This window comes from Triticum dicoccoides, chromosome 5B, assembly GCF_002162155.2.
Source record: "Triticum dicoccoides isolate Atlit2015 ecotype Zavitan chromosome 5B, WEW_v2.0, whole genome shotgun sequence".
NCBI classification, from domain to species: Eukaryota; Viridiplantae; Streptophyta; class Magnoliopsida; order Poales; family Poaceae; genus Triticum; species Triticum dicoccoides.
Window position 1 is genome coordinate 132,785,549 of NC_041389.1, and position 8,427 is coordinate 132,793,975.

Sequence of the window (8,427 nt, forward strand, 5' to 3'; positions counted from 1 at the left end):
CGATCCGGCAATGGACAAGAAGCAGCTTCTGCGCCGCGCGCTCACCACCGTGTCTCAAGCGGCAGAAAACTTCGACCACTCGCTCATGGTTGCCTTGTTCCACGCCAAGCTCTTGTTCGTCCTGAATAACTTTGATGCTGCGGAGAGAGAATGCCGCCGGGCAGTTCGCATCGAGACGCCGAATGACCCCAAGTGGGATGACATACCTCCCATGGCTGCTCTTGGGGCAGATTCTGATGCCAGAGTATCTTATGTCAAGAAGCAGCTCCATGTCTTGCTCAAGCAGATCATAGTTGTGGCTGCATTATACTGGTCCTCTATGAAGAATGCACTGCAGGGCCAACGCGTCGTATCAGTGACGGTTGACACGCTGCAGGCGCACTATGATGGAATCGACAAGTCGGCAGCAAAGACCATATCTGATGCAACGCGCTTTCTCAAGAATCAGGAGTCATGGAGTTTCTGGATTTGCCTCAATTCCCGTTGTGATGGCAAGAAGTTCTCGGACACTAGTTCGCTCTGGCAACACACGTGCAGCAAGCACCGAGATGAGCTCTGGGGAAGCTGCAGTCACTTATAGATCCAGAATATTATGAGAATTCATCACAGGATGATCACTCGTTGGTTGGGATAACTCTCAGCCGCCAGTCTGACACCTTCCTTTTACCAAGGGTGCAGGATATGTTTGAATCCTTGCTGCTTTCACCATCTGTTGGAATACAGGCAGAACCCTTCGCTGAAATGCGACAAAGGAAATGCAGAGAAGGATCTGAGATCCTTGGGAGCATCAGGGAGAAGCTGAGGATGTTGCCTAAAGATACACTTAGCACTGAGGTCTAGCACTTCTACATATGGCATGGTTTCAATTTAGCATTCCTCCTTAGTTCACTGTTCTGCTGATAGTGATGTTTATCACACAAATGATTGGCTTGCTTGTTGATTGCAGTTTCAGGAGTGCTGTTCTGGAATAGACAAATTGTGGCTAAAGTTTCTTCAAGTTACTGTTGTGGATTATCGTGAAATCATTCTTCCCCTTGCGAGATCATACCAATGGGTCTGTTAACATCTGCAGCGATTAGTTTTTATAGTTATATATGCCCATTTGTTGGCTCAACTGCCCATATTGTGTGCTAACTGATAACCATCTTTGCAGATAGAATTGAAGAAACGGATTCCTTTTTATCTAAATCATCCTGGTACTAGGCGTATTGGATTTGCTGGTGCCAATATTGATATTATATGCGGTAAAATTCCTGCTGCCCAATGAATTTGTGTTAACTCATGTCACATTGACTGTTCTAGGAGCTTTTTGTTCTTCTGCTGTCATAGCAAATAATTAAGTTAAACGTCAACGATATAAACCTGGCATTGCCTAGTCTGCTTGTTTTATGCCTCCTTGATTCAGAGGAATTTCTATGTAGTTTATTAGGATTTCCATCCTTGGGAATTTTGAGTACTACTACTATATTAGAGGTTTTTTACAGCGTAATATTCTATTAGAAGTTATCTGGTATGTAGGATTTGAATCCTTAGGATGTCCTCTTTTCCTATAGGCCACTTTGCACTCAGTTCCAAAGGAAAACTTCCATTCAGTCTAACCTCTTGGAAAATACTTTTTTGAATTAACAAATACGTTGTTGCATGCTCTCAGTTTTACAATATAAAATATGCTCTGTTATGTCACTAATACTTCTTACAATTTCATAATACAGGAATTTCTGGCCAATCTGTCAAGGAAATGGCAAGCACCTCCAGTTCTCAACAAAGCCTTACTGTTTCCAACAAGAACAATGCTGAACAAGAGACACTCGCATCTGGTCATGTGATCTTTTAACAACCAGCCTATAATTTCCTATGTATATCTTCCTGTCATTGGGCAATCTGAAAAACCAGCCTATAATTTCCTTTGTATGTGTGCAGTCATTGTGCAATCTGAGGCATTTCAGAGATAAACTTCTGATGGGGCCACTTGTATGGATCCCGTCAGTTGAAAATCCCTGCATTGCACAGCAATTTTATGAAATCTTCTCTTCTTGGGAGAAAACGACCACCACTTAAGCGATGTTGTACTGACTTGCATGAAGACTCTTCTCTGCAGAGTTGTAGATTGCAGCACTTTTTATGAAAAGGTTAGACCTTAATCACCATTGCATATATTCGCAAGACCGTTTAAACAAAAAATAATTGAAATTAGATTACAACGTGAAAGCAGAGTATGTAATCCAGTTCAGTGCTGATGCTACCTTCAATTTATTTTATTTGCATGTGTTCATTTCTTACTTTGTGGTCATTTTGGAGGTCTGCAACTGTTTTGAACAAAACATAGATGTGGTATCTTACACTCCACAGAGGGAAACAGTCCTAGTTCATACCAGAATTAATTGTTTTTTATTATTATTTACTGTATATTTATGCATGCTGAATATTTATACCAAGTATATTGCACTAGAATGGGGGAATTTAGGTACTCCCTCCGTAAAGAAATATAAGAGCATTTATAGATCACTAAAGTAGTGATCTAAACGCTCTTATATTTCTTTAGGGAGGGAGTATGTTGTTATTGTAAGCTCTGTTGTATTTTCCATCGCTGTTGTGTTTCTTTTACGTTGTGTGTAAAGTATTGACCTAAAAAAACTGTATTCTGAGTCTGTCCTATATGATCATGCATGCAATTAGTAATCCTGAATTCCTGGTGAATATATTCCGCAGGTTGGGAAAACTTTTGCTTCTGAGATTGCGGCCACAATTCTCATTGAATTGCATATGTCAGAAACTTGTTCGCGTTTTAGAGAAAACAAGGAGACCGAGAGACATGTAGTGAACCGAATCACGTGCGGAGATTGCATATGCCCAACACATTATCTTTTTGGGATCAAATTCGATGCTCAAATCAGCTGTAGCTGTGGGAAGTCTTCCGGTGAATACCTGCATACCACACTTTTCCATAAACTCGATGTCGGTTCACCTAAAACAGCAAAGGTATGCTGTATGCAATAGTTATCTGCCTAGCCAACATTGTATAGGTGGATATTGACGCAAGAGTATTCTAGAAAGTAGGAAATATTGACTAGAGGTTTTAATTGTCCTTGTACAGATCAAGTCCTTTGCAGAGCTTCCGGTCCTATTGGATGAACAGTTTCGCGAGGACAACAAATGCGACCATTGTGGAAGTCTGCATAATTTTGATCTCTTTCTTTCAAACACACCACACTTCTTTACAATAGGTAACGCTACTTGTCTCAAATTATAAGTTGGCTTTTATTTTATTCATACATCATAGCTTGCAGTAGTTTACACCAATAAATATTCATCATGTCGGCAGTTTTGAACTGGCTGGGTGGCAGTGAAAGCCAGGACGCACTATCTGAAGTTCTGGCTGGCATCACGTCTCCCCTTGACACTGAGTTCTTTTGCAGGAGTGCTCATCCTGCAGCTATGTATGCTGTCACCTCCATGGTACGTGCACAACAAACTATTCTATTTTCCTAAATTGAATTGTCAATGGAGCTGAACAAATACTTTTATCATTTAATTCTCATGTTAAGGTAATCCTGAAATGATAAAAAGCAATGAGCTATTTGTATTGGTTGACGTTCATGACCTTTTATAAGTTGTGTTGCTAATTGTTTACTGTTCCTTGACTGCTACCGGAGGCCAAGTTGGTATTGTTCTAAGACTGAAGCAAGGTTCTTATTTTGTGGAACAAAACGGATCATGGTTAAATGGCGTTGTCACCTGGTTCAAATTGCCTAGGTTACATTGACAAGGCATTTTGCTGCTATTTCTAAAGAAGTGGATATAAGGTTTAAACTATGATACATCATATCTGAGTTGGTTCGTACTTGGAGTTGGAGAGATATTTGCAAGTTTTTGAATGGTCCTATCTGTGGCATATTTTTTCCTGCCTACTTCACTTATATCAAGATATTTAGAAGACTCGGCAGAAGAATTTCAGCAAGAATCAATAGCCTGTGTGATCCTTATGTCGCTGAGTTCCTTTTATAAACGTTCCATTGATTGAACGGTTGAAGAAGTATCATATGTAGGTAAACTGGTTAGACCTTTTAAAGTCTGCTGCTCTCACAAGTATGTTTTGCATTATTTTCCTTCCCTTTAAAGCGAATAGGAAATGGCCTCATCAAATCACATGGAGTGGTTGCAGAACATCTGCTGGAGTAACCTTTTATATGCACACTTCCTATCTCTCTGTCTCTGTTTACTCTTCTGTTGCTTTGAGTATTAGTGCAGGCCTATTGCAAGGTTGGTTTAATGCTCTGGTTACTTAATTTGCCTGCTTACATATGCAAGCATAGTCACTCCTTGCAAACGCAGTGCAATTTAGCATCCATCTTATGCTAGCTTGCAATCCAAACTCTTGCAGATCTGCTATGCTGATGACCGCTACGTCTGCTTTGCTCGCGACGAGGACAAGTGGGTCATATATGGCTTCGAGACTGTCGAGGTAAGTTACTCGTGACTCCTGGGTGTTGATCAAGGCCCTGTATTCTTTCTTGTAGCCATTTTATTCTTAACTTGCTGATTTGTTGATGTGAACTTCCTGCATGCAGAGAGAAGATAGTTGGGAGCATTTGCTAGAACGTTTCAAGGACTGCAAGCTCCAGCCTGAAGTTCTATTTTTCGAGGTCATCAAGTAGACTATTGTATAGCAAACCTCTCTGACGATCAGAGCCAACTCTGGACCCAGTTTTTTTGTTTCATTGCCACCATTTTGATGCTGTTTGGCTTGGTCACTCTGACATCGAATACAGATAAACTCTTCAGAGATGGTATAAATTGTTCTGTGTGTTCTTAACTTGAAAGAAGGGCTTTATGGTATTCGTCTTTGGAAGTTGGAACTGATGAGTGATGCATACCTTGACTTCTAATGCCATTTTCTCTGAAGCCATAATGTTGACAATAGCTAGCTGAGAGAAGTAATTTGATGCATCACCATCAGGGATCCGCTGTTGGCTGTTTTTATTTCCTTTCTCTGAGTTTTCTTTGTTAAAGGTAGCCTCGAGGGCTTTCGTTGTCTGTTTATTATGGCCCTTTGGCCTTTGTTTGTATCTGGCGTCATCTTGACCCTTTCTCTCTAATACAAGATGACGCTCATTTGTATGCGTGTTGGAGAAGACGAAAAATTGTTTTGGTTTTGTTTTTGAAAATGTTGACCCTTTTTCACACATATGAGCATTGGGACTATGCACTGCAATTGATGCTATTATAATCTTGTTATCATTAGGAAGAACGTAGGAGATAGTTTGGAGAGAGGGGGGGTGGAACCGAAACAGGGGGAACCCCGAACCCTGATCACCGCCGCCGGTTCAGACGTCCTTCCACGTCGCACAGAAGCTCTGTCGTTCCGGCGCTGGCCAAAGAGAAGAAGAACCTTCTCTGCTGGCAATGTCAAAGCCCAACGCTCTTGTGTGAGGCTACTGGCGGGACAGCCTCCAAAGGCAGGAGTGTTTCCTTCCCCGGGGTTTAGCTGTCCGCAGCCGTTGTTCAGGTTCAGATGCCACGGAAGCGGGCGCAATCCCGCACGGCAACCATTATGAGCCGTTGTGGCTTTGCCATCCATCAAAAAGTGACCAGCATCCGCAGAGGGTGGTAATCAAACATTGGTTCACGCCTTAGGGATGGGATTTGGACATTTGGTGAATGGAGCCCGGAACAAATCTCGCCAGCCTCCCACCTGCACGCTGTTAGCACCAATCTTGACAAAGATTGTCAATTTCTGTACACTTGTACACGTGCACATTAGGGTAATTAGTATGACACGTACGGCATGTGTACGTGTTTGCATTCCAATGGGAGTGGAGTGGGAGGAGACTCTTTCTCTCTCGTACTGAAACATGCGGTTGCACGACGATGGAATGGTTGGCCTAAACAATGTTTAGTCTTCTGTGTTAATCAGGCGGGTTAAGAATTTGTCAAGATGGTGCTGTGGTGTAGTCGGTCATCACGTTAGTCTTACACACTAAAGGTCTCCAGTTCGAGCCTGGGCAGCACCAAAATATATTCTCATTCTTTTGGGAAATTTTGTTCACACCTTCAGGAACTTCCATATTTAGTTCAACTCTATTTTGTGAGCTTCTCCGTGAATGTGGAGTGTTTGTGTCTCAAATTCTGACAGTTAGCTAAAATCCTCAGCTTTTTTGGCAACTTAGATGCCTCAAGTGTTTGATGTTGTGTTCTTTCCGCAGAGCAATGGCGATTTCTGAAATTAGTGTCAGCCATGCTTCTTTTGTCGGTCGGTGTTAAGATTCAGACTGGATATATGAGTTCTGTATATTACAACCGCTTGCCGGAAACAAACAGAGGTTCCACTTTCATATCCGGAAACAAACAGAGCCTGGGCAGCACCAAAATATATTCTCATTCTTTTGGGAAATTTTGTTCACACCTTCAGGAACTTCCATATTTAGTTCAACTCTATTTTGTGAGCTTCTCCGTGAATGTGGAGTGTTTGTGTCTCAAATTCTGACAGTTAGCTAAAATCCTCAGCTTTTTTGGCAACTTAGATGCCTCAAGTGTTTGATGTTGTGTTCTTTCCGCAGAGCAATGGCGATTTCTGAAATTAGTGTCAGCCATGCTTCTTTTGTCGGTCGGTGTTAAGATTCAGACTGGATATATGAGTTCTGTATATTACAACCGCTTGCCGGAAACAAACAGAGGTTCCACTTTCATATCCGAAGTCTAAATTTGCGAATCGATTGTTTTTTGCTTTCTGCGGAGCAGTACACCAAGTTTTCTTTTCCGGGGAGAGTACACCAAGTGTTTGCAATAATTATTAGCCTAACATTACTTGGTTCACTTGAGTTTTTTTTTACGAGAGTCCAAGGGTGTGCCTTCAACCTTTATTGGACAGAGTATGCAATCGACTACTGCCATGGATTGCTCGTTGGATCACCGCGGTTGGTCGCCTCGTGCTAGTCAAGTCGGTCCTCACATCCATCCCCGTGTATCACTCTATCACGATGCAGCTGCCCGTATGGCTGATCGATGGGTTTGAGAAGAGGATTCGTGCCTTCTTTTGAAAGGGGACCCACGTCGTCAGCGGTGGCCATTGTCTGGTGGCTTGGGAGCAAGTGTGCAAGCCGTTCGAGTATGGTGTTTTGGGCGTCCTGAACCTCAAGCTATTAGGCTATGCGTTTCGGGCATGTTGGCTATGGATGCAACGCACATCTGATTGTTGTTGGTCGGGCCTGCAGCCGGCCGTGGAGCCTGAGGTGCACGCTATTTTTGACTCGTCCATCAAGGTGATGTTGGGATGGTAGAAAGGCTCTTTTTTGGACGGATTTTTGGCTCCACGGGCGTTCCATTCAGTTTGAGGCCCCAGAGCTATTCCTAGCGGTGAACGATGGTGCGCGGCGCACGCGAACGGTTCATGAGGCCTTGGCGCACCGCGCTTGGATCAGGGACATCACAGGGGTGTTGACGGTTAGAATGCTAACTCAATTCTTGATGCTCACGGACTTGCTTCTTGAGGTGCACCTACTCCCTGAGATTCCGGATCGCATAATCTGGAAGTGGACGCCGACTGAGGTATATTCTGTGAGCTCAGCTTACCAGGTGTTCTTTGCTAGCCTCGAGAGGCTCCCATGCGGTCGGGCCCTTTGGAAGACTTGGGCCCCGGCCAAGTGCAAGCTTCACTTCTGGCTAGCGATGAGGCGTTGGATTTGGACGGCAGACAGACGCCTTCGACACGGCCTCCAGTCCAACGTCATGTGCCCATTATGCGAGCAGGAGGCTGAGACTGCAGATCACCTGGCACTGGGTTGTGTGTTTGCCAGGGAGGTGTGGCACTCTGCCCTTGCACGGTGCGGCCTCGGCCAGTTGGTGCCCACCATGGATGCAATTCTCATAGAGTGGTGGCCAGCCAGTTGTGCGATGATCCCGAAGGAGCAGAGGAAGGGGTTTGATTCGCTTGCCCTCCTCATCGTCTGGATGCTATGGAAGGAGCGTCATAGTCGTGTCTTCGAACGGTCAGCGGTCGTTGCTAGAGAGCTTTATCGCCGCATCAGTGATGAGGTTGAGCTATGGAAACTTTCTGGTGCGAGGGGGTTGTTGGACTTCTGGATGTAGGACCTTCTAGCATGTAGGGCGTTGTTGCGTGCCCCATGGTGTTAATGGTTGCCCACCATATGCTACCGTGGGGATGATTGTAACCGCGGCAAGCCGCCATACTCTCTGTACTTTTATTTCTCTTCTTCTAATACATCGACGCGCAAAGCTTTTGCGTGTTCGAAAAAAAAGTTTTTTTTACATGATTCACTTGAGTTTGCTGCTTTACAAAACATCTATTTCAAGCAGCCACATACGTTGGAAAGCAAGGTATACATCAGCTGGAGCGAAACGTTTCCTGGCGAACGATCGCTTATTTTTCTTCCAAAAAATGTATGCACTGGGGGGCTGAAGCAGGTTTTG

At 43.8% G+C, this 8,427-nt stretch overlaps 1 long non-coding RNA gene and 1 other non-coding gene across 2 annotated transcripts; both read left to right on the top strand.

The window, feature by feature from the left end:
- The first annotated feature begins 242 nt into the window (after positions 1-242).
- LOC119305289 lies at positions 243-4,818 on the top strand. The gene is made up of 9 exons (XR_005148603.1): positions 243-834; positions 947-1,054; positions 1,154-1,244; positions 1,713-2,129; positions 2,710-2,979; positions 3,095-3,224; positions 3,323-4,046; positions 4,382-4,462; positions 4,569-4,818. It is a non-coding gene; the product is annotated as an uncharacterized LOC119305289 (long non-coding RNA).
- A 1,119-nt stretch (positions 4,819-5,937) lies between these two features.
- On the top strand, positions 5,938-6,011 carry TRNAV-UAC. Its single transcript has one exon. It is a non-coding gene; the product is annotated as a tRNA-Val (tRNA).
- The last annotated feature ends 2,416 nt before the right edge of the window (positions 6,012-8,427 follow it).